We start from the raw sequence: 23529 nt of genomic DNA, 5'->3' as shown, positions 1-23529 counted from the left end.
CTCAGCTTCCCAAGTAACTGGGATTATAGGTATAACCCATCACCCTCAGCTCCAGCACTCTATATTAAGTGTTTGTATGAAACTTTTAATAAAATTTTACAAAAGCATATAATTAAAATTTCTGGAAAGGGCAAAGTTCAAATGTATCTAACCATAGTTACAATATTTTAAATGAAACCAAGAGAAAAATCTTTCACAAAACATTTTTAAGGGCCAACACCTAGGTTTAGCTCTTAATAAGGTAACAAAACTACAAAAACTAAATATCCTAATGAAAAAATAAAAATACAGATATCAAAACTATGTTCTCACAGTATTAATTAAATATGAAATAGCTATAAATAAACTCACTTGAGTTCTACAAAGTATGTAAAAGAAGAAAAAATAATGTTTTAAATTACAAACACCAAATCAGCAAATAAAAATAGTTTAATAAATTAAATAAGGGAAATATTCCAAGATACCCCCTGACTTAAACAATTTATACCCAAGAGACTAACAAATGTGGATTCTCAGATTTTCTGCTACATTTCACAAGGATGGCAAACCACAGGTTTTCAAATCCTAAATATTTGAGGCTCATCCTCTACCCAAGAATAATCTCCTTCAAAAGATTTAACTCTCACTAAAAAACACATTTCACACATAAAATCCGTTTCCTCCATAATCTTACACAGATTTTGCCTAAATAAATTTCTTCTACTGCTAACATAATATATCTGGGACAACCGTCCTGATGATGATTCCAAGAGCAACACTAAAAAATGCAGGTTAGTGCAAATCAATTCAAATGACGGACTTCAATTTTACAATTATTTTGTATAACAATATAAACCTGGGAATTACTTCTCCATGAGTCTGTTAAACTGCCTTCCAACAGGATGATTTTCTATCATTTTCCCCTCCTATGTCAGTACAACTTTCCATTTTCAATAAAAACTTAAGAGACAACCAGCATGACTAAAAGCATAGACCATGGAGTATGACAGATCTAGATTTGAATCCCTGTTCTGCAAGGTAAAATTCCTAACTATGTGTTCTTGGAATTTTCTCTGAATTTGTTTCCTCTGTTATAAAACATCAGTAGCTATTTCATATGAACTGTTGTGAGGAGTAAGTTAAATAATGGTTGTAAAAATCCTTTGCACAGTTCCTGACACACAGTAAACATTTAATACATGGTAATAATGATGATCATGAATTATAAAATCTACATTCTTATCTTCCAGATTCATACCCCTCTCCTTTCTCATTAATTCTTTATAAATAACTGGGGGGCAAAAATCAATCATTATCAAAAAAAAAAAAAGAGACATAGTAAGTCACTTCTTCACCTCTAGTTGTCCTCTTTCTTTCCTATGCTTCAACAGCCTCAGTCATTACCCATACTTAAAAGTACATACTTTATTTAGGCTCAAATGTGCAAAGGGGACCACGGGTTTTATTTAACACTTTTCCTTAAAGATGGCTCCTCCATGAAGTAAAAAATGATACTACATATTCATCTTTCCAACACACTCAACACCAGAATGGGCCCACGGGTGAAAAAGAAATCAGCCAAAAGCACCATTCGGGAAGTATCCATTGTATCAAAGTTTCACTACTGAATCAAACAGGAAGGTAAACTCGAAGAATAAGATGTTCCAAAATATCTCAGCTACTTTACTTCTAGGATATGCTTTCTAGAAATGCAGAAGAAAAAAAGTTCACATGAAAATTTTTATCAACTCCTGAGATTTGCTAATTCATCAATAAATATTTGCTGAACACCTATGGGCAAGCACAACACTAAGCACTTGGAAACAAAGGTGACAAGATAATGTGTGGTCTCCCCTCCCCCTAGCCGCCATAGAAATTATTTAAAAGCTTTCCAGTTTTTTGTCTCTTCCATTCATTTGTTAATATACTATATGTCCACAATGTGGCAGGAATGTTAGGTACTTGGGGGAGCAGGTGTTGACTAAGACTAGACTCTTGCCCTCAAAGAACTGACAGACCAGTAGAAGAGACAAATACAAATAAGGATGTTAAGTGCTACAAAAATCACAGATACTGTGGGTAACCAGTGGAAAAAAATAACTCTACCTATGTTAATCAGGACACACTTCCTAGGAGACCAATATTTAAGTAGGGTCTGAAGAAACAAACGTTCCCAGATGAAAAGAACAGAATATTCCAAGCAGAGGAAATAGCAAGGTGTAGAGACAAATATACATGGAAGACTATACATGTACACACACATACAAATAGACATTAAAGTACGTACATGCTGTATATACATGGACACACAGTCAGTGTTTGGATACAAGTGAAAAGAAGTCACCTGAACCACAAAATACAGAAAATAATATGACTTCCCAATTCTCCCAAAGATAATACACAACAAACTCTATAAATAGCAGAAAAGTCAGTAAGTACATTCAAATTCCAGCCTTAGGGTATTAAGGCTGAATTCTCTCCCAGAAATATGGGGAGCATAGAAAGAGCTCTGAAGGGTAGATTGGATCTGGACTAGAAGGGATCCTAGCAAAGGTCAATTCAAGTGCAATACAAAGAAAGAACAGAAGCAAGGAAATCAATTAAGAGTCTCCTGAAATGGATAAGGCACGGTAAGGGTCCAATTTTTGTGTTTTTATTTTTTTTTGAGACTGAGTCTCGCTCTGTCACCCAGGCTAGAGTGCAATGATGCAATCTCAGCTCACTGAAACCTCCATCTCCCTGGTTCAAGCAATTCTCCTTGCCTCAGACTCCTGTAGCTGGGATTACAGGTGCATGCCACCACACCCAGCTAATTTTTTGTATTTTTAGTAAGGGTCTGATTTTAAACAATAAAGGGGAAAAGAACACATAGAAAAACAAGGTCCTAAGTTAAAGAGCCCTTGAAGTGGTAAGCAATAAAACATAAGGAAAGAGCGAGCCTCCGCTCCAAGGTTTCCCCCAATAGATCATTCCACTAACCTTGATACCTGTTTTTTAAGTGTACATTCAAATTTATAAATACATATTATGGCAATCTTATTTCATAAGCCCTCTATTCTCAATATATTTTTACATGAACAGTTTGCCATTAAAAAAATTAAATGAGTAAAATCTATCTGGAATCTTTTCCCAATTTTTGAAAAAAGCATAAGCACTTTTAGATTAATTTTGGAGTAATTTTCCTGTAACCTTAAAAAATATAATGAAATCTACTAACCTTCCTACATGTCTTTTAAACTGAATGTTAAATGAAGCCTATCCATGTCTGTGACTCATCTTTATCAATAATCAGCATTTATACAGAATATAAATGGCAAAGTACCTCATACAAAGGAACCATCCAAATGAGAAACAGAGAGTTTAATTATAGAGCTGGGTTTCCTAATACTGCTTGGCAGGGCTGGCATTTGGACCAGGTAATTTTTTGTTGTGGACGCCATCCTATACCTTGTTTACACCTAACCTCTATCCACTAGATACCAGTAGCACCATTTCCTCTCCCCACTCCCCTAAATGACCATCAGAAACATCACCAAATATTGCCAAATGTCCCCTGGGGACTCTGTTATAGATTGTTATATGCTAAGCACTGTTTTGAGCTTCTCATTTACTTCCTTTAATACTAACAACAAAGTATCCATGAGGTAGGTAGATATTATTTTCCCCTCCTTATAAAGAAACTGAGGGAGGTTAAACAACTTGCCAAAGGTCACACAACCAGCAAGTATGGTAGGTAGCCTGTACTTGAACCCAAACAATGGTGGCTCAAGTTCCTGCTCCTAAACACTGTTGAGCTAATGACCCAGCATTTATCATCTGATACTTGAAAAGTAGTATTTTGAATCTTATCTAAAGTAAAAACTAAAACTACCACCACAAGTGAAAACTGAAAGTTCACAAACTCAATTCAGGAAAAATTAAGAAGCATCTTTAAGCACTGACTATATGCACAGCACCAACTTTTAGGGACTAGAGTGGTTCAAAGAAGAAACTACCATTTATTAAGGATCTGGCTGCAGGACCCCTTTCACACATTATCTCTTTGAGATCTCACAACACCCCAGGAAGGTATTATCTTTTTCTCAAGAGAGGAAGCTCAAGTCAGAACAGAAAAGTGGTCCCTGACCTAAAACTTTCACAATTTAATTGAAGAGACAGAAAAAAAAATTTTTTAAGAAAATAAGCAAGTATGTCAGTTAACAATAAATAAAGGGTGGAAAACATAAAATATGAGAAGGGAAAGTATACAGTTAGACTAGTCAGAAAATACTTCTAAAAAGAGGCTTCTAGCATCCCCTCCTAAGAAAATAGCATAGATGAGCAAGAGAGGAGAAGCTGGGGAAGAGCAACCTCCCTCAGAACGATGTGCAATATAAGTTTTGGGGAAAGTTTTTAGATTGCCATTTTAAGTAATAAATGAAGGAAATGATGAAGACTATCATTTAAAAGTCTGCCTTAAAATCAGAATAAAGCTAAAGCTGGAGAAAATTAAGCTAGTCTATGATATGCTTTTAGGGTGCCCCTACCTCCATACACTCTCAAGCACAGCAACAGAACAATTAGAAAATATTTAAAGGTTAAGACTGCTAGATTTGGTTAATGAAAGCTTAGAGAAAGTCCAACAACCAAATTTTATGAGTGACACATCATCTATTTTGTTTTGTGTATTTTGTCTCTCCTAACCAGAAACTCCTAACCTAAGTTTCAAGAGAGCAGGTATTCTTATGTTTTGCTCATTTAGATCAATGCCTGATATAGTAGGTGTTCAGTAAATCTGAACTGAATCTGATGCTGAATAAAGGCAGTATACAAAATAGTGACACATTTAGGAGCAAAAATCACCAATACCTCAGCATTGAGAAAACCAACACCCTCACAGAAATAATAACTTAATACTATAATATTTCTTTATTATTATTGCAGCAGCTAACATTTACTGAATGCTAACTTAGCCAGACACTGTGCTAAAGGCTTACATGCATTATCTCACTCAATCCTCTTAATTACTCCACGAGGAAAATAGGTACTAATTATTATCATCCCAGTTTTACAAGAAACACACATGGAATAAATACCTTGCCTGAGATCATAAAGCAGCAGAGCTAGAACCTGGGTCTATCAACTCCAAAGCTTGCCTCTCAGCTACTATTCACATATAGAATTACAAGGACCCCTCTCAGGCAAAGCTAGTGAAATAGGGACAATGAAGAAAAAACAACAGAACGGAAAAAAAAAAGAAACTCCTCTGTAAGTTAAAAACTCTTTGGCCATCCCCTTCTCTTAGCAGGTGTGGTGGTTTCCCACCCTAAAATAACACTGATTATCCCCTACAAACTAAACCTTCAATGGTTTAAAGAACTCAAATGTTGAAAAGGTATGAACAAAAACCAATCATCTAATCATCATTTCAAAGGGTGGCAGATAACAAGTGGTAACGCCCCATGTCCACAACCCAAAGAAATAACAGGGTGTGACCTCTGACTAAGACTGACCTCAAAACTTCCAGAGCCACTCTCCCTGGTATCTGCCTCTTCTTCCCTCCTTCCTTTATTGTCTCTCTCCCCACCTCTATACAACCCAATTCTCTTCTGCTCATTTATAAAACATTGAAAATTTTATTTCTTCCTCTAAATGTCTAAATCTAGTAATATAAAAGTTTAGTATTTCTCTGCAGGAAAAAAAAATCTGCCTGCATAACACTCAGTAGAAAAAGGTTTCCCACTCACTGTATAAGCATTCCAGTTTATACTGTCAAACTCACACAGCAGTCAATTAAGAGACCACTAATCATGCAAAAGAAAACTTACAACCCAAATATTTATCAACACAACCTTCCAGTATTACATACATAATAACCAGAAAGAAATCAAATAAACTAGAGAGAACATGCTCTTCTTCCCAACCAGTAACTTACTATAGTCTTTTTTGAAAACCTCTGAAATGTGAAGACCTTTAAAGCATAATTCAAACTGTTACCAACAAAGAAAAATATTTAAAATATATATTAAAAATATTTAAAATGCTGACATGTATTTAAACTAGAATATTTATTACTCACCTAACCACCTGCTAGATCTGCTGGCAGACAAACAACTCTAATTTCTACATTTACACCAAAATCTAAAGCAAACTTTCCTTAAAAGGAGAAGTCACAGCTAGCAGGATAATCAGTGCTAAAGAGTATCTCTTTTTTTTTAACTTTTACTTTAGGTTTAGGGGTACATGTGAAGGTTTCATAGGTAAATACATGTCACGGGGACTGTGTTGTACATATTTTATCACCCAGGTATTAAGCCCAGTACCCAATAGTTATCTTTTCTGCTCCTCTCCCTCCTCCTACCCTCCCCCTCAAGTAGACCCCAGTGTCTGTTGCTTCCTTGTGTTCGTAAGTTCTTATCATTTAGCTCCCACTTATAAGTGAGAACATACAGTATTTGGTTTTCTGTCCCTGAGTTAGTGTGCTATGGCTAGTAGCCTCCAGCCTCATCCATATTCCCACAAAAGACATGATATGCTTCTTTTTTACAGCTGCATAGTATCCCATGGTGTATATGTACCATATTTTCTTTATCCAATCTGTACTGATGGGCATTTAGGTTGATTCCACATCTTTGCTATTGTGATAAGTGGTGTAAGGAACATTCATGTGCATGTGTCTTTATGGTAGAATGAATTATATTCTTCTGGGAATATACCCAGTAATGCGATTGCTGGGTGGAATGGTAGTTCTGCTGTTAACTCTTTGAGGAATCGCCATTCCACAATGGTTGAACTAATTTACACTCCCACAAACTTAAGTGTTCCCTTTTCTCCGCAACCTCACTAGCATCTGTTATTTTTTTTACTTTTTATAATAGCCATTCTGACAAGCATGAGATGGTATCTCATTGTGGTTTTCATTTTAATTTCTCTAACGATGAGTGATACTGAGTTTTTTTTCACATGCTTGTTGGCTACATGTATGTCTTCTTTTGAGAAGTGTCTGTTCATGTCCTTTGCCCACTTTTTAATGGGGCCATTTTTCTCTTGCAAAGTTAAGTTCTTACAGATGTTGGATATTAGACTTTTGTCAGATAAATAGTTTGCAAATATTTTCTCCCAAGACTATATCTCAATCTTGTTTTTCTTCTTTAGATTTTTTTCATATACCTTAGATATACAGTTCTATTCAATAAACAGACTATGAAGGAAGGCATACCAAAACTGTTCTCAAAATAGAAGTTCTTTCCAAATACATAAACAATCAAGAAGCATCTATTTCTTGTATCAGCCAATAAAACACTGATTATGCCTTGCTTGAAGAAAAGGTATTTCTGAAAATCGATCTTGTATGTAACAAATACTGCCGGGCGCGGTGGCTCAAGCCTGTAATCCCAGCACTTTGGGAGGCCGAGGCAGGTGGATCACGAGGTCAAGAAATAGAGACCATCCTGGTCAACATGGTGAAACCCTGTCTCTACTAATAAAAAAAAAAAAATTAGCTGGGCATGGTGGCGTGTGCCTGTAATCCCAGCTACTCAGGAGGCTGAGGCAGGAGAATTGCCTGAACCCAGGAGGCGGAGGTTGTGGTGAGCCGAGATCGCGCCATTGCACTCCAGCCTGGGTAACAAGAGCGAAACTCCGTCTCAAAAAAAAAATAAAAATAAACAAATACTAAGCACACAAAAAAAAAAGGAATTTAAGAAACCCACATACTAATTATTTGCGGAAAAAACAAAAACTAAAATTAAGTAGTTAAAATAGAATCATGTAAATAAAATTATTTCAATCTTATTTTGAGATGTAAATGACACAGATAAAACTTCTGTTCAACTTCTTAATGATTTTTTAAAGCTTTTTATTTCCAAGGGTTAAAGAGATGGGCAACTTAAAAAGCCGATAACTGAATTAGATCCTGATATTTCTAAATGGGCAATTTAAACCACAGTCACTATCAGGGATAATCACTAATTATTCAAAAAAGGACTCTTTTCTGGTCCCTGCACTACTGAGATCTTTGAAGATAAATTCAAATTCCAGTTATGTTCAAATCAGTCTTTCTTTTCTGTTAAAAAAAAGCACAACAGGGCTGGGCACAGTGGCTCACACCTGTAATCCCAGCACTTCGGGAAGCCGAGGCAGGCAGATCACGAGGTTGAGAGATGGAGACCATCCTGGCCAACATGGCATGGTGAAACCCCGTCTTTACTAAAAATACAAAAATAAACCAGGCGTGGTGGCACGCGCCTATGGTTGCAGCTACTCGGGAGGCTGAGGCAGAAGAATCATTTGAACCCAGGCAGCGGAGGTTGCAGTGAGCCGGGACTGTGCCACTGCACTCCAGCCTGGCAACAGAGCAAGACTCAGTTTCAAAAAAAGCACAACAGTTCTGTCATTTCTTTAGTTTTTAATAAAATGTTAATGAAATTTTAGATGCTTTTGAAAACACAGAATTACTTCAGTATTATTTGTCAAACTCAAGGGTTGAATTTAAATGGTAGGCAATATATGGCCTGACTTAAACCTTCTATCTACAGCATACTTTCCAAGAACTGCCTGCCTGCCTGTTGCTGGCTCCAGGCAGACCTGTTTTCAACCATTAGATAATTATAAATTACTATTTTTAGTGAAACAACTCCTTCTCAGACCTAGAGAATGTCATGCAAAGGTATACTACCCCCATATACTCCCCTAAAAAGCATGCAATCCTAAAAGGCTGTTAAAAAATATATACATTCAGCCGGGCACAGTGGCTCACACCTGTAATCCCAGCACTTTGGGAGGTCAAGGCAGGTGCATCACCTGAGGTCGGGAGTTAACAGACCAGCCTGACCAACATGGTGAAACCCCGTCCCTATTGAAAATACAAATTTAGCCAGGCGTGATGGTGCATGCCTGTAATCCCAGCTACTCAGGAGGCTAAGACAGGAGAATTGATTGAACCCGGAAGGCAGAGGTTGCAGTGAGTCTAGATCATGCACAACATTGCACTCCAGCCTGGGCAACAAGAGCAAAACTCCATTTCCATACACATACACACACACACACACACACACACACACACACACACACACACACATCCTGACTGGGCACTGTGACCCACGCCTGTAATCCCAACACTTTGGGAGGCTAAGTCAGGAGGATTGCTTGAGCCCTAAAGTTTGAGACCAGCCCAGGCAATATAGTGAGACCCTGTCTTTAAAAAAAAATTTATTTAATTAGCAGGGTGTGGCAGTGCACACCTGTAGTCCCAGCTACTCAGGAGGCTAAGATGGAAAGATCACTTGAGCCCAGGGGGTCGAGGTTGCAGTGAACAAGGATCACGCCACTGACTTCCAGCCTGGTGACAAGGTGCAACACTGCCTCTAAAAAAATAATTAATTTTATATACACACACACATTCTCATAAACATTGACTAGATCAGGAATTTTTGTTAAAAATTTAAAAATTATACGCACACACACACACAGACACACACATATACATACATTCTTCCAAAAACAAACGAGCAATTTGCCTTGAGACTTTACATTTGGTGCCAATAATATATGTTGATGGGTTCGTTTAAGATGTTGTGAGATGAAAAAGCCAAAGCCAGAGGATGGTAATCTTCTCAGAGAAAAGGCTAAATGATATTAAAAATATTTTGTTGTCTTTTAGTATTTCCTAAATTCCAGAGCAGTCATGCAGAAATGAACATCTAACACGATACACTAGGTATATGTGTATACACACACACACACACACGTACAGAGAGAGAGAGAGAGAGAGAAAGAGAGAGAGAGAGAGAGAGAGAACGTGCTATCTCCTTCTTACAGCCAGATTTCCAGTAGCTATCTTCCAGCTGGAAAGAAAGGGCAGAGGTGACACAGCATAGCAACAGAAACTGCACAGTATCTGACTGATCCGCTAGCTGTCCCTTAGGTCTGATGGGGGAAGAGCAGAAGATACTCAAGCAATAAGGTCTCTTGTGCATTTCTGTTTATTTCTGGTTTTCAACTACTTGCATGGCAGGATAATACAAGAGAAACACTGGCTCTCATATTTTCTTCTTACAAGCTTTCTGTTTTACAGAAATCAAGTGTTACTCAAAAATTGTAAAGGAACACTTTAGAAAAATTTTGTTAAATGTTATTTTAGTTTGTCATTCCAATATCCAGATCAAGTGCTCAGTGAAAACTGCAGATGCTCCCTCAAATGTTTCACAATTCTGAAACTGTAATAGGAAGAAATTTTAAATATACTTGTACGTAAAAATATAATTACTAGAAGGTATGTATCCTGTAGTGTTCAGAAAATATATATCCCCTGGTGTTCAGAAAATGTCACATACTTTGAGAAAATACATTCCATTTAAATATACAGTAAAGGTATCATGAGAAGCTTCAATAAGATATCATCCGAAAGCAGTAAAAACATAAAAGTACATTAAGACATAAGACAATGATATTGTGATATTAAAAATATTTGTCAAGTCTTTTAATATTTCCTAAATTCCAGAGCAGTCATGCAGGAATAAACATCTAGCACAATACACTAGGTTCACGTACATACACATACACATATTGTGTGTGTATGTGTTGTGTATGCATACATTTTCCCTCATTATACTTAATGGGGGGAAAAGTCTAAAAACAGAACTTTAACAGCAAGAATTCATTATTTAAAAACAACCGTACTTACCTTTTTATAATGACAATTCAGTTACACTTAAAAAAACTAATACATATTTTTCCCTGGTCCACTGAAAGTATCAACGAACTAGAATATTTCTGTTTGGAGTTATTTGCAGATATGAGATAAACACCTTTAAAAGACCTTTATGTCTTTTAAATTGTCACCTATCCTTAGGGTCAGAACAATGATAAAATTACTTGAAAAGGCAAAAATTAAAGATTTTTTAGAAGATTTTTAAAAATCCTTTCCAAATAACAGGAAAGCAGCTTTATAGTGACCTTCTAAAAGACGTACTAACATTGTCAGATTATATACTCTTTTTTAAAAGGGAAGAAAAATTAAAAAGTAAATTGTTAGTTCAATTTAAGTAACAATTAATATGTAGAAACACTATATGTAATATAAAAGTAGGTTTCATACTAACTAAAAAGTGATCATAATTGCAAGAGTAGTCTCCACCCCTGCCATAAACAAGGGAATTCTAAAATAAATAGGATTTATGAAACTAGAGTAAATATACCATCATCCAATGTTGGTATCTGCTGACATATGAAAGAAATATTCTAATATTAGCTGTAATGTAAAATTCCACAAAGTGCATTACACTTTTTTTTTTTGAAACACAGTTTCGCTCTTGTTGCCCAGGCTGGAGTGCAATGGCGCGATCTCAGCTCACCGTAACCTCCGCCTCCTGGGTTCAAGCGATTCTCCTGCCTCAGCCTCCTGAGTAGTTGGGATTACAGGCATGTGTCACCACACCCAGCTAATTTTTTGTATTTTTAGTAGAGACGGGGTTTCTCCACGTTGGTCAGGCTGGTCTCGAACTCCTGACCTCAGGTGATTCGCCCACCTCAGCCTCCCAAAGTGCTGGGATTACAGGCATGAGCCACCATGCCCAGCCTGTGAATTACACTTTCTGAACAATACATTTGAGAAAGATTCACTCTTAAAAACATAGCAATGCTGGCCGGATGTGGTGGTTCACACCTATAATCCCAGCACTGTGGGAGGTCGAGGTGGATGGATTGCCTGAGCTCAGGACTTGGAGACCAGCCTGAGCAACATGATGAAACCCATCTCTATCAAAAACACAAAAATTTAGTAAGGCACAGTGGCACATGCCTGTGATCCCTGCTACTCGAGAGGCTGAGGTGGGAGGATGACTTAAGCCCTGGAGGTGGAGGTTGCAGTGAGCTGAGATCACACCACAGCACTCCAGTCTGGGTGACAGAATGAGACCCTGTCTCAAAAAAAAAAAATATATATATATATATGTATATATATACGTATATACCTGTATACGTATATATATATATACACACACACACACGTATATACGTATATATATATCAAAGCTTTTTAAAGTACACATTTAAATGATTTAAGTGATTTGTTAAGATACACTACTATTTGAAATTAATAAAAAATTGCGGAGCCAATAATTCTACACATTGAATTAGTCACTGCAAGAGATTAAAACTTTAAGAGATAGCAGTATCAAACTTTAATGTTCTTCTAATTTGACTCAATCGAGCCAACCATAAACACTTCTAATTTTACATACATACGAAGTAAATGCTTTACATTTATTTTCAGGAGGTTTCAAAAGTATGTCCATAAGCTTCTTTACAGATACTTTAGGCCATGAAACAAAGTCAGAGTATCACTAAATGCCAATTGCAGTTATCTTTAAGTAAGAACCGCAAGTAGTCCCTACTTTTTAGCTGCATCCCTTTAGAGATGGCATCATCCCTGTCCCTTGATCAATAGTTTTCATCACTATGAAGGCAAAACAAAAGTATTTTGTACAGTAGAGTATGTGTTTTATGCAGAATCATTTTAAATGAGCTCAGAGAAAAACATCTCATCTAGAAAACAGAGACCACCAAAAATAGCCAGTCCTGGCTTTGTAGTGTAATAAAGCTGATACTGTTTGTTGGTGGATTTGGCAGTTGTCTATACGAGGGGTCCATAAACCTCGGCCTAAGGGCCAATTGGAGCACAGCAATATTCGTTCACTTCAGTGTTGTCTACAGCCGCTTTCACACTATGAGAACAGAATTCAAAGTTGTGACATATCATGTGGCCCATAAAACCTAAAGTATTTTCTAACCGGCCCTTTACAAAACACGTTTGCCAACTCCTCCTCTACACAATGAGATATAAAGGATCAGAAGACTTCTCCAAGACCCATCTCCAAAGTACAATGAAATGAGCCTATGCATGGCCTGTGGAGGTCATCTGGTGGATGCTAAAACACACACACACACACAAACATATACCCTCAAGGCTCTCTAATTCCCTATCAGTCCAAAAGTTGCCAAGACAAAGTACATGAAGTTACCACTCCTTAATACCAGAGTCCCAAGCTTCCCACTGTCCTTAATAGCAAATAATGTTAACTATAAACGGCTGCCTTTTAAAATTCATCTGAACATGGCTTCAACTGCATAAAAAATCTTGTGCCAAGTAGAAGGTGAAGAGAGAAGGCCTCCATATGGCATGTAATCCAATCCCTGTATCTTCACCCTAGAACCACCTTAGACCTATCTCCCTGTCTAAATATCTCTTCCCCAGAGTTTCTGTCATTTGAATAATCACTCTTTTAAGAAGTCAGAGAAGCTAGTGGGAAGGCGTGGACTTCCAAATGAGAAACACAATGAAGTGTGAGACTGTATTTCCTTCCTCACAATCCTTAATCCTCGTTAAAGTTAATACTCAATGCAAGCCACAGAGATGTCTACATTTTTTTTAACTGCCAAGTTGCTTTTTGTTTTTTAATAAAAAGGTTAAAAGAAAAAAAGCATGTTCAGCACTGCTGTGCCTACACAGGGATATCCCCTCCATTGTATGGGACACAAAGACACACACCAACTGCGAACAAGGGAAGCAGCCTTCTCTGCCGGCTATTTTTAGCCTCACTTCGTCATATTAAGACCAAACTCAGGATAATAATGCAGAGTGAACTTTAAAAATATGAATTTGAGGAAACAAAACTGTCCTTCTATTTATAAGTTCTTTAAGAATGAAATTATATATACTCTTCTCAAAATCTCAAGGGACCTATATACCCTATTTAAAAAAAAAGAAAAAGAAAAAGAAAACTTTTAGCTTGTTTCAAAAATACAGAATAATATACCCTGGGACTAAACTGGTGGCCATGTTTAAAGCCTGCTCATTCCTTTTCAACTTCAACTCTCATCCACTTTTAAAATATCTATTTTAGGGAGTGTCTCATTCATTCAGATTTTCCACTACCAACTAAAAATACCCATTTTTCAGCTCTTCACTTTCCATCAGTACTCTGGAAAACCTAAATATTTTGAAAATAATTCCAACTTTACATTTTCAAGCATATTACCTGCTGAACTATCTTGCTGTCTGGAAACTACACCAGTATCCAACTGTTGCCCTACAATTTAATATCCAAAACAAAGTTTACTGTCCCATTTCCAAACTCTTTTTTGTAAGAAGCTACTAGCAACACACTAAGCATCTTCTTTTTCACTCCTTCTGTATAGCTCAATAGCCATGATGTAAAAATGTTGGTTCCCTAGAGAAAAAAAAAAACCCAATCCAGGCACAATGGCTTTGCCTAAAATGTAATTTCTCCCCAGTCATCTGAAACTACTCTCTCAGGAACACTCTTCTCAATTGCTTCTTTGAGCTGTAACCATTATCTGCACAAACACAACTGACCCTAACACTACTCAACAACCTCCATCCTAACACTACTCAACAACCTCCATCTGTATTCCCTTCAGACCAACTTCATAATTTTATCTGTCCCTTACGCCTTCCAATTCTAAAAGTCTTAAATATTTTGTCTCCACTTGCTCTTTTCTTCCTAAAAGAAATCTTTCCAGATTTTGCTTTAACACTTCAATTAGTTCTACACGTACATGTCCAAAAGCAACATTTCACTAGTGAAAAATGTAAAAATACATTAACATCTATAAAGTGCCATATAACATCTAACATCTAGTGTGATCTTAGATAAATATCGGTCTATCTCCCCTTTCCTGTAGCTTCGTGCAATTTGTGTTTGATTGTCTCCACCACCTACAAGTCAAAGCATCTCAAAGACAGGGACCCCAAATACTTTGTCATTTCTACCCAAACATGCAATAAAACATTACCATAATTTCTGACTGGGCACGGTGACTCACACCTGTAATCCCAACACTTTGGGAGGCCGAGGTGGGTGTATCATTTAAAGTCAGGAGTTTGAGACCAGCCTGACTGACATGGTGAAACCCCATCTCCACTAAAAATACAGAAACGCTAGCCAGACATGGTAGCGTACGCCTGCAGTTCCAGCTACTGGGGACGCTGAGGCAGGAGAATAGCTTGAACCTGGGAGGCGGAGGTTGCAGTGAGCCGTGACTGCACCACTGCACTCCAGCCTGAGTGACAGAGAGAGACTCCATCTCAAAATAACATAAAATAAAATTACCATAATTTTTTAACCAATCTATAGTTAAAGCAATAAAAGTAGGTCCAAAAGTTAGTGAGCAACTTTGACAGAGCGCAACCTACATTCAAACTATAGTTTGTTTCTTAGTTTGTCCTCCCCTCCTTCTCAAAATACAGGTTCTGCATGACTACATTTCTCTTTATCATATCTCTGTGAAAAACAAAATACATGACTCTAAGTCTAACATTACATCCACTATTCAATATTTTCATGTCAGTACACACTTAAAAGACAGAATTTAAGGTTCCTTACCAAAACATAATAAGGCAACTAAAGAAAAACAATACAGTGGGAGAAGTTCCAGAGGAGGGAAAAGTGGTCAAAGAAATGAGACATTATTCTAAGACCAGAGTTGGAGAAACTGACGGTAGAAATAATAAAACTCTATAAAAGTAAGGAAAGATGAACTGAGGCTTGTTCTGGTATTTCTTGAAACACAAACTCTGGCTGTGTCCTGAAAATTTAAGGACACAGGTATGGAATATATAAATGAATTGTCTATGGAATTTATAAATGAATTGTCACATAATACAGAGGCTAATAAACTTGCAAAACTCATTACTGTAAAAGAATAGGACCAAACATTGTTAAGTTTGAGAGAGTGTTAAATAAATTTAATCAAGACCCTGAATGGAGAACTTCCGACAGACTGATAACCCCAGGCTTACATTCATTACCACAAAGCATCTCTCAGCAGTGGCTTCAGACAGAACGAGCCCACACAGTTGTCTAGATGGACCACAATTCTCAGTATAGTACTGTCTATGCCTTCTTACATAAAATTCTGCTCTATGTTTAATCTACTTAAGGTCTGTATATGATATGTTAATTACTTTCATGAAACTTTAATTTGGTACTTTGAGAACACTGCTAAAATGCAAGTCAAAGGTTTTATAGACTTCAACTTTAAAACAATGGAAGGAAAAAGTCATTGAAAGAATTAAATATCAAAAGTGTATCCTAAATTGATACAGAAATAAAGATAATTCAAAAAAGCAAAACCTCAGACAAAATTAAACAGTGTTGTCATTTAAGATGTTACTCCAAAAAAAATTAAAAACTTGGTGAAGGGGGAAAAAAATCACTTTTATAAAATGATTAATGTGATAAATGCTCTTCCCCAAATAAGCTGTGATTCCTAAGAACTCAAGTTCCTAAGTGAAATCTGTTACAGTGTCTCCTGACACACGGACCCAGGAACTGAGAAGGTTAACTCCTGCACCAATAGGTACTGAAATGAAAATCTCCCAAGAGTTTTTTCGTTTTTTTTTTTTTTTAAAAAAAAGGGAATTTTGCTTTCGGGGTTCCAGAAGTGGTTCTCACTTGAGAACCTATGTAAGAGTACCCCAGAAACAAAAAGTACACCGTACACACCCACAGTGCCAGGAAAAGGTTACAGATACAGATGGCCTCTGTGCGCACATATGCTCTGGCTTCCTCAATTTCCCTTTGCCAATTACTGGCCAGAAAGGTGCGAGTATTCACTCTGAAGAAAGAACTCCTGCATACTTGCATTACTCGTACAAAGAGCTAAAAAGTTACAAAATACAGGCCTCCCTAACACCTTCTCCCTTCTGTGAATAAAGCTAGACCCTCTTATGACTCCCAACACTCCTGGAGAACATCAGCAAAACTCCAGGAGGAAACGCCGGCATCCTCCCACTTTCTCCCCCTCAATTCCCTCTCCCGGGGCCACTCACACTTTAGAGAAGTGCCGCGGCGCCGAGAAAGTGGGTTGGTTCCCTTCCTCCTTCGGACTGAGGCGGCAGCTGCGGAAGGCTCCGGCGCGGTCCTGAGAAAGAAGCGGTGCTCGTGTAGCTAATACCAGGCGGCCACTCGGGTCTCTTCCGTGCTGCCAGGGGAGAGGAGGCGGCGGCCCCGCTTACCTCCTCTTTTCCTCTTCCTGGGTCTTTTCAGGCTGCGACTCCTGCCCGTCCAGGGCCACTTCTCCCGGGACAGTCACGTTTGGGAGGCTCCGGATTTTGTTTTTATAAAGTTTCCTCTGGGCGGAGGCTGTGGCCGGCCCCCCGGGTCCCCCCCGGCCCCGCCGCCCTCGGGGCTGGGGCGGGGGAGGGGGGCTCTAAGAACTCCTCCCGGAGTCCAGCCAAGGAGCCGGGGGGCCAGCGACTGGCCAAGGGAGAAGACCCCCGAAGGGGGCTGAGGGGAGGGGGAAGGTGAGGAAAGGACGGCGGCGTCGGTCCCGCTCTCTCCGCCGCCCCAGCCGCCGCTTCACATCGGGGTCCCCGTCCCCCCGGCCGGGGGGTGGTTGCAGAGCTTGGTTGGGGCCCCGGCTCATACACTCCGGGGCAAGATGCTACGGACCCGGGTGGGTGGCCGAGGAGGCGGCGAGGCGGGGAACCCGGCCGGCTCCGCTCGGCGCCGCCCCCGCTCCCGGCTCCCGCATGTGTCGCTGCGGCTGGGACCCCCCTCCCTACACCTTGGGGGTCCCACGCCCCACGCCCCGGGACGAGGCAGAAGCTCCGGCGCCTCCTCAGTGTTCTCTCACCGCGGAGCAGCTACCCAGTCCCGGCCCGCAGTAGCCGCCTCCCTGCCCCCCAAGCCGCCGGCTCCGGCTCGGGCTCGGGCTCCGGCTCCGGCTTGTGCAGCCGCCGCTGCCGGCCGGGAAGGTGAGTGGGGGAGAGGAGTGCGGCCGCGGCTCCCGCTGACCCAGGTGAGGGCGAAGGTCTCAGCGGCGGTCAGTGCAGAGGGGCTGAGTCTCTGGGATGCTCCTTCGCTCTTACTCTCGGCGTCGGCGGCGGCAGCGCCCGGAGCTCAGCTCGCTGTCTCCCTCGCTCTGTGCGGGGCTCTCGCCTCACTCTAGAGAGAGGGGCGGGAGGAGAGCGGCGCCTGCAGATGACGCAAGTCACCTAGCAACCGCTCTCCTCCCCCTCCCTCTTCTTTCCGCTCTGAGGCTTCCTCCGCGGGCCTTTTTTCCCAGTCCAGCCACCCCGCCCTGGGCGCCTGTGGCGCGCTCTGATGACGCTCCAAGGGAAGAGGAAGTGGGGATCGGCGAGCGGGTGGGTGCGCCTCGGGCCGCGGGACTCGCAGCCGCCGCCGCTGCCGCCTCTACGGCCGCGTCAGAACTGAAGAGAGGAAGGGGAGGAGCCGAGACGAGCCTAAGCTGCCGCCCGATCTTACCCCTGACCCGAGGGCGGCCCGAAGAGCTTGCCCTTTAGCGGTTTCCTGCGGGGCAGGTGGGACTGCTCCTTTGGGAGGAAGGAGGAGGCCCAGGCCGCGCCTTCACGCAACTGCGCGCACCACCCGAAGGTGAGGCATTTGGCTCCAAACAGGCCCTCGAAAAGCCGGACTGATCGAGGAGTTACCCCACGGCCTGATCCGCTGCACCTGCTCCAGGGAGAGAGCGCCCCACCCTTCCCTTGGCGTGGGGTGAGACTCAGCGCTGGATAACGTGTGGTCGGGCAGAGCAAATGTTTGATGAATGAATGAATGAATGCCTCTCTCACGTGGCACTCGCGAAGCTCATAGGATATGGTGGAAGTGCAAGCGTTTGTAAACTGCAGTGCATTGTAAAAATGAGTTGTAATACATTCCCCCCCTCCCCCTAGCTATGAAAGGAAACAGAGGTGCGGCCTGAGTACAGAGTCACAACCTGAGTCTTCAGTGGAAAAGGAGATGAAATGCCGGGTAGGGAAAGGAACCCATCCTCGGGCAGATTGTTAGGGCGGCGGGAAGGGAGGATTGGAAGGGAGCCATCATCCTCCGGGAGATTGTGGAAGGATTTTTGACTGTCAAGGGAAGAATTTCATTAATAGTGCCTCACTTTTACGAATCGTTCTTTTACGGTTTGGAGCTTTCAAGAGCTTCTCGTCTTGGTTCATCAGTGTACACTGTCATCAAGAAATGTTGGCCTGTGTTTCAGGTCTGACTCAATGGTTATTTTCTTTCTAAAACAAATATTATTACTATTATGCAGCTTTTCCTACAGACGTTATCCTGGAAAAACTCATGAAGTTTAAAGTGTAGTTCTCCAGGAAAAGAAAGTCAAAATAAAAGGATCAGAATCCTGAGAAATCTGTCTTGATTGAATAGCATGAGAATGGTCAATCGTATGAGAAAGACATTAAAGCAGCAGCAATAATGACAGCAAATTTCACAATTCTGTCGCTGGACCTTAGTACACTCCACCTCCTCTGAAAACAGTAGTAATGGATATTACAAGTATTTCCACCTGGAGGAGGGGTGAGATAGGAGCAAGTGTATTATAGACAAATTTGGGAAGCTCTGGGTTTCTGCCATTACTGCCACCACCATCTGCAAACGGTAGACTAAGGAAACTTTTAACTGGGTAAATCCAAGGGCTCCTGTTCATTAAAATGCTACAGGAAAGGTGGTGGGAGGGGCAAAGGAGGATGTGGCAAAACCAAGGAGTGTCTCACAGGCTAGTATCTGACCTTACTGCCCTTGATCTGAAGTTGCAAGAGCCAGGTTAAACATCCTGCTTAAGGCCGGGCGCGGTGGCTCATGCCTGTAATCCCAGCACTTTGGGAGACCGAGGCGGGCAGATCACGCCAGCTACTCCGGAGGCAGGAGAATCACCTGAACCCAGGAGGCGGAGGTTGTGGTGAGCTGAGATCTCACCACTGCACTCCAGCCTGGATGACAGAGTGAGACTCTGTCTCAAAAAAAAAAAAAAAAAAAAAAAAAAATCCTGCTTAAATTACCCTGGATCTTTCTGTCTTTACATGACCAGTCCCCTGCTACATCCTTCCAAATGAGACTCACAGTTAATCAGACCAACAAGTAATGTTCTCACATGGCTACAAAATAAATATTTTTTGTTTTTCCCCCTCTTCCTATCTTACAGCAGGGGAATGGTGTAAATTAAAGGGGTAAAACACACAGATTTAGGGGATTTTGTGAAGCTAAACACCTCAGAGAGTTTAAGCTTTGTGGGCTTTGACGGAAAAGAGCGGAAACATCAGAGTTCTGCAGCCCAGCAGATAACACCTCCAGTTAAGTGTGTTCCACATAGGGTTTTTCAGCAGCCTGATCTGTTTTCATTGTCAGTGGCTCCACCTTACAACCTCAGTGCTGTAGAACAGAAGGGCACTCAGGAGAGCCACCTACTTAGAAAGTATTTAATAACAGCACACTAAGCTTACTAGGCTAGATACCCACCTCAACACCCAGCTTGATAACCGGAGGAACAGCTGCAACTGGAGACTGGAGAGAAGGAGGTTCACACATTTCCAACTTGGTCTGAATCTCTTTAGTTCCTTGTATGCCTATTAATCCAGAGGAGAAAATAGCTAGTTAATTCAAAGTTCCAAAAATTCTGAAGTTTTAGCTAATAGTTCTTTCCCTGGTTCATCAATTCAAGATAAAGATTTACATACTGTGTTAAAATATAACAAAAGGAGATTCGTATAAGGTTTTTGACCTTTACACTTGAAAGTGAACTCTAATGAGAAACTAATCAGTGTTTTGTTATTCCACATCAGTGGGTTTTACTGTCAAAGATTGTGTAAGCTAAATTATCTGGCAAAATTTTGCTTTCCAGAAATGCTATCCACAGTATATTAATTACTTTTAACATTTTTATTGTGAAATATACTTTAAATACATAAGGCAATTATATAGTATAATAAGTGATTATAAAGGAAACCACCATATAACTGATCAACCAGGTCAAGAAATAGAATATTATTTCCAGCAACTCAGAAGTCCCTCTCCCTGCCCCATGACTTTGCTGAACACAACTGTTTGCCTCCCTCCTAAATGTAGCCATTATTCTGACATTGGTGATAATCATTTCCTTGCTTTTCTTTATTGTCTTGTTGTAAGCATGCATCTCTACACAATACATTGTTTAGTTTCACTCTTTTGAACTTTATGTAACTGGAACAATATAATATGTGATCTGTTGTTCTTGCTACTTTTGCTTAACATTGTTTTTAATTCATATGTTGTTCAGGTTGTTCCCATAGCTGTAATGTGTTCATTTTCATTGCTGCATATTACAGTGTCTCATTGTAACAGTATGTGACGATATGTTTAGCCATTCTATTGCTGATGGACATCTGGGTTGTTTCCAGTTTAGGACTGTTATAAATGCTAATGTGAACATTCTTCATGTATGTATTCCATCATATCTACTGTAAGTTTCTATAGGGCATATACCTGAGAGTGGTAATATGTATCATAAACTTGAATAAATAATGCCAAGTTCTTTTCTAGAGAGTTACACACTCTAGGCGTGTATGAGTCCCATTGCTCCACACCTTCTCAACACTTGACATCGTTGGTCTTTTTCAGTATTACCAGTCTGGTGGGTTTGTAGTAGTATCTCTTTGTGGTTTTAACTAGCGTTACTGATTACTGATGCTGTTGATGACCTTTTTGTATACAACTAGCTATTTGGATTTCCACTCGTGTGGTGTGTTATTATCTATTTAACATCTAAGTCTCTGAGATACCCAACTTTTCAATATTCCTTTCATAGTCCACATTTGAACAGGTAAAGTAATGTTATGGGATGTTTAGGGTGTTGCTTTTCTAGCTGGAAACCTCTGTGGCCAGTGGGGCCTTTACCCGAGTCTTGCTCAGGCCCACTGACTCAGCCTGGCAGGCTGCACTCAGCTTATGCTATCAGCCTAGATCCCACGCCTGCCAAGGGCAAGTGAGGCATGGAGCGGCGAGGCATGTGTGAGCGAGCGTGGGGCCTGGTCACTGTGCAGTCTCAGACACACCAGCTGCTACAGTGGGACAGGCAGCTCCAGGTGTGCCGGCTCTACAAAGCTGTGGCTGGACTAGGCATACTGCAAGCAGCTTCTACAGCTGGCACCAGGGAACACATTGACACCCAGAAGCTTGGAGATGCCAGGAACTACAGGGACCCAAAGCGGGAGTCACAGCCCTGGTTTAGGGAGCTCCCAGGTCTGGGCTCCCCAAAAGCTCTTCTTCACCTGTAATGTGGAAAGCAAGGGGGATGTCTCAACCTTGTTTGTGTTATAGCTCTTTCAGCCTCGCCATTTGGCGGGTCCCAAGTTCTTGTCCTGTGACCAGGAAGTATGAGGTACACAGACAAGTGGAGAGTGAGCAAGATGTTACTGAGTAATGGAACAGCTCAGAGGAGACCCACAGAGGGTAGCTCCTTTCTGCAGCCAGGGTGTCCCAATTAGTGTTCAGCTCCTGGCAGAGAGGGCAGCTCCTCTTTGCAGGAAGATCATCCCAATAAGTGTTCAGTTCTCAGCAGAGAAGGTAGCTACTCTCCACAGCTGGTCATCCTAATAAGTGTTGAGCTAGCAGCAGGGAAGGAAGCTCCTCTCTGCAGCTGGCCATCCATGGTCTGCTTAGCCCTGACAGTACCTGGGGCTTTTATGGGCCTCAGAGGGGAGGAAGTGCACGCTGATCACTCCTTGGGCGGGCCCAAGAAAAAACCACAAGTTCCCCCTCTCCTCTACAGAATTGGCAACCCAGCCCCCAGGCTTCAGGCCTTCCGCAGCCTAAAGGTGGGGCTTCACTGGGGAGTGAAGCCCCACCTTTCCATCCTGGAGCCTATCTGCCTCTTACCACTTTTATTATTATTATTATTATTATTATTTTGAGACATAATTTCGCTCTTGTTGCCCAGGCTGGAGTGCAATGGCGCAATCTTGGCTCACTGCAACCTCTACCTCCCGGGTTCAAGTGATTCTCCTGCCTCAGCCTCCAGAGTAGCTAGGATTACAGGCATGTGCCACTACACTCAGCTAATTTTGTATTTTTAGTAGAGGCGGGGTTTCTCCATGTTGGTCAGGCTGGTCTCGAACTCCTGACCTCGTAATCCGCCTACCTCGGCCTCCCAAAGTGCTGGGATTACAAGCACGAGCCCCCATGCCCAGCCTCCTACCACTTTTCATGGTGCCCAGGCTATTCCTGCAGAGGGGGCGCCTGTCGGGCCAGCGCAGAGCTGCCCTCAGCCCTGCCAACCCTTGCTTCCCTCCCATGCTCATTGGTGCCCGACATCTAGAGGGGGCAGAGGCGGCAGGGGGCTGGCATGTCAGCACTCCCCCAATCCGGCTCTGAGATCTGAGTAGGCACTGGGAGCAGGGAGAAGCCAGCCAGTGGAAACAGACAACCTGGGCCTGCAGGTGCAAGAGGGCCTTCTTTCCCTTCCCTCCCCCCCATCCCCCCACCACCGGGGGTGCAGAGTGCAGAGTTGCCCTGGTCCTGCGCCCAGGAGAGTGGGGCTCCCACCTGCTCCATGGAGTGTGCAGCCCCAGCTGTACCTCCTTGCAACCTAGGGCGGGGACTCCAGGTCCTCGCTAGGCTCCTCTCTGCCCACCTCTCCCTGCCTGACGACGCTGCTCCCATGCTGGCAGGCAGCTCAACCTTGCCCCATCACAGCAGTCCCCAGGGCAGTGTGCTCTGGGGTTCTCCCAGGGGCGGGCTCTGGGGACTGTCCACCTCCTCC

General features: G+C 41.5%; 1 protein-coding gene and 1 long non-coding RNA gene across 3 annotated transcripts in view; one reads left to right on the top strand and one right to left on the bottom strand.

Annotated features, from left to right (window-relative positions):
• FBXW7 (F-box and WD repeat domain containing 7) overlaps positions 1–17939 on the bottom strand; it is a 239323-nt gene extending 221384 nt beyond the window's left edge. The window contains exons 1-2 of one of the 2 annotated variants that reach the window (XM_012448556.3): positions 17000–17939; positions 16814–16905 (exon numbers count right to left, since the gene is read on the bottom strand). The gene's annotated coding sequence lies outside the window, so the exon portion shown is untranslated. Of the gene's footprint in view, positions 1–16813 lie in introns of both variants that reach the window. The other variant, XM_021666697.2, reaches the window with a different exon arrangement.
• A 277-nt stretch (positions 17940–18216) lies between these two features.
• Positions 18217–21325, top strand: LOC135277725 (uncharacterized). The gene is made up of 2 exons (XR_010345321.1): positions 18217–18380; positions 18680–21325. It is a non-coding gene; the product is annotated as an uncharacterized LOC135277725 (long non-coding RNA).
• Positions 21326–23529: the final 2204 nt, after the last annotated feature.

Source organism: Aotus nancymaae, unplaced genomic scaffold (genome assembly GCF_030222135.1).
Source record: "Aotus nancymaae isolate 86718 unplaced genomic scaffold, 86718_ANA_hifiasm-v0.15.2.pri h1tg000033l, whole genome shotgun sequence".
NCBI classification, from domain to species: domain Eukaryota; kingdom Metazoa; phylum Chordata; class Mammalia; order Primates; family Aotidae; genus Aotus; species Aotus nancymaae.
Note: the sequence above shows the minus strand (reverse complement) of the source record. Positions and strands in the feature narration are given on the sequence as shown.